The following is a 9,875-nucleotide window of genomic DNA, read 5'->3' on the forward strand; positions in this document are numbered from 1 at the left end:
CTGTTGAGGTGACAGGCTGCCCCCCTCACTTCATATCTTCTGGCTCATTTTTGGCAAGGCATTAAAAAATTGATCGCTATTTTTTATAACAGTTTGATTGGCTCTGCTGCCAAGTGGCTTATCTGGCTCCTGAGCCTGCCCCATGGCTTTGGGAAGCCAAGGGTGGTGAAGGCCCAGAGGCCAGGGAGGTGGCAAAGGCCTCAGAGCACCCTGGCAAGAACCTGGCAGCCCCAGGCCAGTGGCAACTGTCAGGTTGCCCTGGGCTGCCAGGGCATAACCAGCCCAGGCAGGCACAGTGCCTCTAGTTTACAATGATGCCAAATTTTAGAGAAGCAGAGAAATTAGCCCAAGGTCTCTCTGTGCACTGGTGCAGGAGCCAGGAGCCCGTGCCCCGCGTGCCCGGCACGGCTGCCCAAACCCCGTGGTGTGGGTCAGGCTGCCAGGGGCCACTGGGGAGCTGGTGTTCATCACCGTGGGGAGATGAGTCTGTGCTCACACGGGGTGCGTGTCTGTGTCCAGCAGGGAGGGCTGGGCAGGAGGGTGTTGTTTGCCCTGTGGGCCCCTGTTGCACCCACCCTGGGTGGCATCTCCTTGTTGGGTGGTTTGGGACCTCTCTGGTAGCCTCTGACACCCAGTGCAGCCAGTGCTGCTGCCATGCCCAGGAGATGCTGTTCCACAACTCTGCCACTGCCAGGGTCTTCAGCCTGCAGCCCCTTCCCCTCACCCAGTCTCCTTTCCCCAGGTACCTGGGTTTGAGTGTGGGAGTAAGGGTGGAGCTGTGTCCTGCTCAGGACAGGGAGGGCATATCAGCCCTCACAGTATAAGTGATTGAGGCTTGTTCCCAGTGAGTGAGGAGCTGGGCTGGGGAGCTGGAGGAGCTGAGAGAGGAGATGAGCTGGGGAGCTGGAGCAGCATGCAGGGCTCTGCCCCATGTTTGCACGAGTAGATGTCTGGTGTTTGTGGCTGTGCAAATCAGGGCATTGCTCCAGAGTTTCCTTTTAAAATTGATGCAGTGGCTTCCATATCATTGGTGCTTTCAAGATCACACCTTGTCCACTTCTGTCTGTGCTGTTGCTCCCCTGGACTGAAGCAGTGTGGCTTTGAGACCCAAGACTGGGCATCCTTTTATGGCCAAATCATGCCTGGGCTGGGAAGCATGTGTCGGTTTTGTGAATACAGCCAGTGGAAATAACCTCCCCCTGCTGCAGGGCACAGCCAGGACATGGTGGCAAGCTCGTTTTCAAACAAATCATCCTGCCCCTGTCCTCCTTCAGGCAGCTGTGTGGGAAGAAGGGGCATCATTGCACCTCTCCGTGAACCCAGGGCAGCTCCAACTTGCACACCACAAACCAGCAGAGCTGCCACGGGCCTGCGCCGGTGCCCGCTCAGGCGGTGGAAAAACCTTTCTGGTTTTCTTTGGAGCAAAGCCCCAGGCAGGGAACTTGTTCTGGTCAGTGAAGTTCTGCACCTCTCTCCCCGCCTGCCTGGGGTGCAGTGAGCTCAAAATGCTCCACAAGCAGAAAACAGCCCCTAAAAACAAATAGCTGGTAAAAGGTGTTTTGGCACATCCCAGCCCCCAGCTCCTGTCAGGGCAGGGAGGGGAAGAGGACGATGAAACTATTGGACTCAGCTGTGATGGCCCTGGGGAGATTTAGTGCCAATGGCTTCTAGGCAAAGGCGTTGGGTGCCAGCTGCACCCTGGGCTCAGCCCAAGGCTCTCAGCTGTGGGTCTCCTCAGCAGAGGGGTTTGGGGTGCTCCTTGAGAGATTTGGCTCTCTAAGGGCTGGCAGTCACTGTGTGCAGGAGCTCAGAGACCTCTCTGGATGTTTTTTGGCAAATCGAAGGTGGGGCTAGAAAATGAGACTCAGTACTCACTGTGAGCCAGGCTGAGCAGAGCCACCCAAGACCCCAGCATGTCTTGGGGTCCACAGCTGTCCTCCACAGCCTCTGCAAGACAAGAGAGCAGAAGTCTGCTTGATGTTTTAAGGCAGCCTCAGTTGCTGATGTTTTCTGGCACCATGTAGGACTGGGCAGGGAGGATCATCAGGAGTGCAGTGCCAGCAGCCTGGCACTAAGTTGTAGCTCGGCACGGTAAAGATGGGCTGCCTCTGGAGAGGAGGTTCTTGTGGCTTGCAAACCCCCACATTTGTGTTGGGTGCTGTTCTGCCACCTTTCCTCAGTGGCACAGGCCTTGCCCCCTGCCATGATGTGTGTGACTGGGGCTGCTGGGTGCTGAGCTGTGCTCCAGGCAGGCAGGAACTGCCCAGGGACCATGTCCACCATCTCATTGACCTCTCTCTCTCTTCTTCCAGGTGTGCAACTGTGACAAGTACCTGAAGGTCTCCAGGGAGAGGATGAGGCAGTTGGTGGAGGGCAGCAGGCAGGCACAGGGTGACAGCAGCCCAGGTAAGCAGGTGGGCACTGATGGCTGGGAGTGATGCTTCGACCCTGGGTCCCACCTTGGACTTGCTGCCTGGGCAGAGCAGGACTGTCCTACCAAGGCTGAGGGTCTCAGACGGGCAATGGCATCCTCTGCCACCAACCTGGTTGGCCCAGGTTGCCCAGAGAAGCTGTGGCTGCCCCATCCCTGGCAGTGTTACAGGGCAGGTTGGATGGGGCTTGGAGCAACCTGGGCTGGTGGGAGGTGTCCCTGCCCGTGCAGGGAGGGTGGAATTAGGTGATCTTTAAGGTCCCTTCCCACCCAAACTCTTCTGTTATTCTGTGGCCCTGTGCTGGGTACAGACCTGCAGAGTTCTTCCAACCCCTTTGTGCCTGGTAGAGCTGGTGCAGGCTGAGCACAGCCCCCAGCCCCCTGCCCTCCACTGCCCTGCCAGGAGCTGGGGTGGCTTGGTGACATGCCAGCAGTGGCCCAAGTGACAGCCTAAGGCCACCACCACCTGACTTGGAAAACTCACCTTGGGCTGCGAAATGCCTTCAGCTGGCACTGCTGGTGGAGCCTTTCTCACCTGCTCTCCTGGTGCCACATACACGAGCTCAGGCTGAGGGAGGAGTGAGGCAGCACCGGCCCAACGAGGCTCTGGTGGGCTGGGGAGGGAAGGCTCCTCCATGCCCTGCCTTGAGCTCTGCTCACCTGGCACTGCCCTCCCCACAGCCAGCCACGTTTTGGTGCTGGGTAACACCCACCACAGGCACACCATGATGGAGATGTGCTACCCTCACTGCTCCCACCCAGCCCAGGCTCTGCCCTTGCACGCGTTTGCCGTGCCTCAGTTTCCCCATCTGCTTGATAGGGCAGAGCAGTGTGAAGTGGTGGCTGCCAGGTGCTCCCGGCAGCTGTGGCTTTACTGGGAAGTGCACATGTGGCTTTGGGGATGAGGGCCATGGTGGGGTGGCTTTTCCCATGGTGCCAGCAGCCTGGGAGCACTGCACTTCCCTAAGGCCAGGGCATCCTCCCCAGTGGTTTCTCTAGTGAGGGCACTAGTGTGTGTACCCAGCGACCAGCCAGGCCTGTTCAGCCAGTTTTCAAGTATGGGAAATAGAAGTGCTGTGGTTTGTGTTCAGCCATGTGAGCATCATCCCCTTCCCTCCTCCAGGATGGGGATGATGGAGCTGGGAGGGTCTCACATGGTGCCGTTGCTTCTCCACACAGACTCTTCAGGGACCCCCTTGCTCTACTCTTTACACCCTGTCTGCAACACCCCGTGTCCCCATTGTGCCAGGCAGCCTCTCACTGGGTCCCTTGTGTCCCTGGGGGGAGTTTCATGGGGAAGGACCCTGTTTGCTGGGCCAGGTGGGAGCCCCATGCTGGCCACACTGGGTATGACCTCGTCAAGGAGCATCCCCTGATGGGGAGCATCCTCCAACATGAAGCCATCAGGGACAGAGGAAGCCACAACATCCTCAGCTGGTGTTTTGCTGCAGTGTAGATGTAAAAAAGAACCTGTGATTCATGGGCAGGTGGGCATGGCTGGGCAAGTGGCACCTGATCCAAAGTGAAGACCCCCAGGTTCTTGCCAGGAGGGTCCCCTGTGCCCCAGGGCTCTGGCCACCCCAGGCTTTCTGGTTTTATGTAGAGTCTTCTTGGGGCTGCTGGGATTGTGAGCATCAGCGTGAGCTCAGCTAGGTTGTCCCAAAATGTCCTAACTGGGGTCAAGTTTTGTGGAAGAGATACAGGGGAAAAATGTGTCTCGTCATGGCTTGCTGGGGACAGTGGTGGGATGGGATGGGCAGCCTGGGTTCTTAAGGAAAACCTCAGACGTTCCCCAGTTTCCTTCATATTTTCCTTCTGGAGGGGACTGGTGGCAGGGACCTGCTCTGCCCTCAGCCGTGGCCCAGCACTCCAGAGGGGAGTTCAGCACCCACAGCTCCCAGCTGCTCACCCACCCTGGGAATTGGCCCCTGCTCTGTGTCTCCAGCCCAGGCTGTGTCATCCCGTCCCTGCCACCACACATGGATTAACCCTCAGGACCATGGCCAGATGCTGCTGCTTGGCAAGAAAATACATTTTCCCTACTCGTGCCTCCAGGCAAGGAAGGAGCCTCCTCCAGGGGACTTCACCTCTCTCAGAGCAGCAGGCAGGAGGCACTGATGCTGGGGCAGCTGTCAGCTGTGCATGGGGGCAGATCCTCCAGGACCAATCCTTGATGTAAAGCCCAGGGGCTCCCTGAGTGCCAGGGTCTGGCTGCAGACAGCCCGGGGCTGCTGAAGTTTTGGCTGTGAAGCTCAGGCCAGTGCTGCTCCGTTTGGCTCCTGGATTTTTATGGCAGGGCTTCCAAGTGATGAAAAGCTCATTATTCATCCTATAATATCTCACTCCAACTTGCACCAAGGATTTTCTCAGGTTTTAAGGAACCTTTTCCCTGACACAGCTGCATTCTCTGCATGAGGGCTTTGATGGAAGTGCTGGAAATAGTTTCAAGCCTGGACAGCTGTGCCCCACGATGCCTCTTCCCAGTGGGATGCTCTGAGCAGCTCGGGTGCCTGGAGCTGGCAGGGAATGGGGCAGAGAGAGGCAGCAGCTCTGTGGGTCACCACATGGCATGGGCAAGCTGTGATGGTGCTAGAGGCCTCCTAAATGACCCCGGGGATGGGATGGGTCACAGGCTCTCGTCTGGCCAGGAGAAGCTTCTTGCTTACTCAGTGTGGTAAAATCAGCTGGCACGAGGCCGCAGTGCTTGGGGGATTCTCTTCCCAATGTAATCCAGTCCCTGGGAAAGGCAAGGATGGAGCATATTCTATCTGGGTGGTATTTGCCGGGCAGAAAAGGCTGCTTTAATCCAAAAATCATCCCTTGCCATCTGAAACATGTTGCAAAACATAAATAACAACTGGTCCTACTTTTCTCTGGGCCGTGCTGCTAGCAGGGCAGGCTGGAGCCTCTGCTCTCTTCTGGAGAGACCAGAGCAGCAGGCACAGGGTTGGAGCGTGCTTGAAGAACTCACTGCAGCACCCTGGGGAGCCCCATGCTGGGAGAGCATCCTGCCTGACCAGCCAAAGGTAGTACTCAGGACCAGTGAGCTCTGCAGTGCCCCACTTCTCCAACATCACATCCCACAGGTGCAGGATGAGCCCTGGGCAGCCCTGCAGGTGCCTGGAGGAGCAGCAGGACATCCCCACGGTGGGCAATGGTGTGGGGCTGGTGGGGCTCTCAGCAGCCCAGCTGGGGCACCCTCCTGAGGGTTTCTTTCCCTTCTTGGCCCTTGGCTCCACGCTGGAGCCTGGCTGGAAGCTGGAGAAGGCATTGCATGGGTGGGCAGGAGGCAGAGCTACAGATGGCAGTGCAGGGAAGGCTGTGCAGTGGTGCCAAGCCAAGGTGACACTATTATGGTGCCGTGTCCCTGCACCACAGCCACCTCACCAAAACAGCTGAGGGGCTGGTGGGACCTGCTTCTCTTAGCCAGGGGCTCCGTGGCACAGTGAGAAGAGGCCACTGCATGTCCAAAGCCTTGAGGCTGGATGCAGTTTTTTTCCTGCCATGCATCCTTGCTCCACAGTGTTTGGCTTTGCCTTGAGCATCACACACACCTTGGTGCCACACAGGGTGGGTGGGTGATCCTAGTTCTGTCCCGGGAGGGCTCTGGCATCCATGGAGCAGCCTGTACATCCTCTCTGCTTCATCACTAGAACTGGAGTGCAGGAGAGGCTGAGGCACCCTGGATGTCTCAAGCAGCTCTGCAGGCTTCTGTGGGCAGGGGACAGGTCCCCAAGGGGCTGCACCCATGGAGCTGTGGGCTGCTCAGTCCCCTTCAACCTCAACCAGGCTACCCCAGGCAGCCCTGGGCTCTCTTCCCTCTGCGGTGCAGGGGGCTGGACTGGAGCAGGCTCACATCTGTGCCCAAGTGGGGCAGGGATGGGGACCAAGGGGCTGCAGTGCAGGGCTGAGACTGGGGGTTGTGGTGGTTACACCAGCCAGGAACACCCCCAGGCTTGGCCAGGTCATGCTCTGCCTGCTCCCCCTTTCCAGAACGATATTGTTTGCTCATATGAAAAGCCACTGCTGGGGTCAGAAGCCCGGGACATTTTCACAGCTATGGGTGTGAGAGCTCTGTGTGCACCCACTGACAGCCACACTGTGCTGATGCTTCCAGGAAGGAGCTGGGGACCACTGCGTGTTCCCACCTGGCACTGGGCATGGGACCCTGCAGGGATTTCTGCCACAGTGGCACAGGGAGGTGATGGGAACTGGAGATGCCTTTTGCCTGAAGCTCATCCTCCCTCCTCTGCCCTGGGAACGTCTTAAGAACGTGGCCAGGCTGCTGCAGCCCAGGTTGCACAATCCCAGGTCCTTTGTCCTTTGCTTATCTGCCTTATCAAGGAGGAAAAGATAATCAGACATCTTCAGTGCCCTGAGTGTGTTTCTCAGGCTTGTAACTCCTCTTATCAGGTTTCATCTCTCACCACAGCGAGGTTTCCCATGCACCTTTGTACTCCAAGAATGCTCCCAGGTCTGCTTGCAGCCTTGTGCAAAGCCTTTACCATGTTCACTTCACTCCAAAACACCTCAGCCTTAATTGCCTAATTAGGGACGAGCCTCCCGTGTGTGCATGGCCGATGACAGCTGGGTGTGGCTGCCAGGCTGGGAGAAGGGCTCTGGGCTTGCACAAGCCCTGCTGGAGCCCTGCACCCCTGGGGAGGTGGCAGGAGGCTGCAGTTCATGGGGCCAGTGCCAGGTCCCTGCCTGAGCCAGCTGGGACACGCACCCAGCTCCTTGCCCCAAGGCTTCGGGTCTTAGCTAGGGTGACACAGAGGGACCTGGGCTAGAAATGGGGCCTGTGGGGCAGGATTTTCTGCACAAGTACTCAGCTCCCCCCCAGGAGTTTCAGTTACTTGATAATGCCCTGACACTGATCCTCAAGGGTGCCCAGAGCTCACGCAGTGGAGATGGGCTGCTTCCAGCTAAATCAGGGCTGTGTAGTCTGGGAAAGGGGAATGGGCACAGGTTCAAAGGAGTATTGCCCTGATCCTGCTCTGTCCTGGCTTCCCAGGCCCTCCTGTGCCCCCCATCCCACAGTGGGTGGTCCCAGTAACGCTGACTCCTGCATTGCAGGCGACAGAATAGGCTGTAAGCACGACAGGTCATCAGTGTCACCATCACAGTGGCCTTTCAGTATGACCCCTGCACTGCTAAGGGCCTCTCTGTGGGCAGGGGACAGTGCATGTCCCCCTGCCTGCTATCAGCAGCCTGTGTCATGCACCCTGCCCCCCAATATGGGCTATCCCTCCCCATCCTCAGGCAGGACCTCTCAACAGGGCACAAGGAGCTGCAGCTCCTGGCCTGGCTCTGCCTTCCCTGGGGTCTTTTGGATAAGTCACCTGGCCCACCACAGGCCCCCTGCTCCAATAGTTCCCTTCCAGAGCTTATGTGGGACTGTCACCTGAGTAATTGCAGGTGGCAGCAGGGTTCCCAGATGCTGCCCTTGGGGCTCACACCACTGGCCCTGTGTCACTTGGGGTGAAGGTGCTGTGGGTTTTCAGGCACTAGAAGCCATGCAGTGCCTCAGGGCATGAGATGTATAGATCTTCTCCACTGCCATGGTGTCAGTGGCCGGGGGCTGCAGGAGCTTGGGGCCAGCTGAGCTCTGGGGTGCCTGGCAGCAGCTTGGGCTGCTATGGGGGGGACATCTCCTAGGCTGCAGAGGTGGGGTCCCACCACTGAGGGTGGCCTTGCTTAGCCCAGGGATGAACCTCATGCAGAAATAAGCAGAAATTGGGTCCTGCAGCATCCCCTTCCCCTGGGCATGGCAGCACTTGCTGGGAGGTGAGACATGTCCATGGGTGGGAACAGCAGTGATTTGTGCTGTTCCCACAGGTTATTAATTCCCACGGGCAAGCAGGGGTGGGCAGGAGCTGGGGATGTGATGGGCAGCACGTGTGAGGGCAGGAGGAGATGGTTGTGTGCTAAGCAGGGCTGCCAGCCAGGGATGGCCCATGGGGCTCAGCAGCACTGGCATGTGTGGGTGCTCAACTCTGGGTGCTGGGGGGCTGCAGGGCTCAGCCCCCGCCAGGCTCTGTCATCCCCAGGGTGACCTGGACTAGAGGAGGAGAGGTGAGTGAGAGGCAAAAGGGCTTTTTATTTTCAAGATGTTTTATAATGGGATTATTAGTCCCTAAGAGGTGTTTCAAATTGATTTGCTAAGGAGATGCTTTCATTCCTCCTCAGCAGAGATCCGGTGGGAATCCAGCCGCTGGTGTCAACCATGGCAGAGCTTTGGAAGCCACAGATCTGAAAATCTCCCAGCACACTGGAAGGATGTGCTCAGCTCCCCTGGGCCCCAGACACCCCACACATGCCTTTTATTCCCATCTCCAGGGTGCCTCCACAATCCCAGCATCACAGCCAGCTGGGCTGCATCCCCACAGGAGCAGCAGCTCTGCCAGGGAAGGCTCTACCCATCTCAAGGGGGAGAAAAAATCCCTCCTTCAAAAATTCCCCCCTTTCCCTCAGGGAAACCCTTTTTCTTTCTGCGGGATCTGACCTTTCCCCAGCACAGCTCCCAGCGTGTGCTGGGCTGGCACCCTGTGCCTGGCGCCCAGCGGCCCTTTCACCGCGGCAGCCAGGGGAGCGCAGGCATCTTCAAAAGCCCTGGAAAGAATTTGGTGGGAGGGGGAGAAGGGGGTTTTACAAGCTCCCATTCAAAAATGGTCACTTTGAAGTGATATAGCATTTTCAACCCTTTGAAGAGCCACAATTAGGAGGGGGCTGATGCAAGCGAAAGGCAAAACTCCTGGGTGACCATCACGGCCTTTTTCTCCCCCATTTAAGGGATGAACTTTTCCTCCCTGCCTGCCTTTTTCTCATGAGCCCACAGGTTGTTTGGGGGAGCTGGAGGTTTCACCCCTCCTTGCAGATTAGGAGGGGGTCTGCTGATGGAGCATGTCAGAAAAGAGAGCAAATTGCCCAGGATTCCTGCAGGAGCATCCAGTGTCCCTGCCCTGGCACTGGTGAGGCTGAGGCCATTCAGGGTCAGGACAGGGAATGTTTTGGGGGTCTCTGTGGTGAGGAATGGTGTACATGCAGCATCTGGAAGCATCAGTTCAATTGTGGTTTGCACTCAAAGTCCCAGCAGGGTCCCTCCTGTCCACGAGGCAGATGCAGAGGTCTGCTGCTCGAGAACAGGCACGGTGAGGAGAGAAGAAAGGCAGATTTGTGTCCATAGCTGGTTCCTCACCAGGCTCCCCCTGATCCTCGAGTAGGGCAAGCTGGATGCTCCAGAGGTGCTGCTGGAATGATGCAGGATGCCTTTTGTTGTCTTGATGGATACCTGGGCAAGACAAATTCCCCCAGCCAAAAATTAGTCACCTGCAGCAGTACCTGCAGGTGTCCCTGCAGATGAGCTCAGCCCTTGGCATCTGCCACCAGATCCAGCAACCTGCTGTGCCATGAGCCTGCCCTGATCTGTAGGGAACACTGTGTG

This window comes from Chaetura pelagica, unplaced genomic scaffold, assembly GCF_000747805.2.
Source record: "Chaetura pelagica isolate M959 unplaced genomic scaffold, ChaPel_1.0 scaffold252, whole genome shotgun sequence".
Lineage (NCBI taxonomy): Eukaryota > Metazoa > Chordata > Aves > Apodiformes > Apodidae > Chaetura > Chaetura pelagica.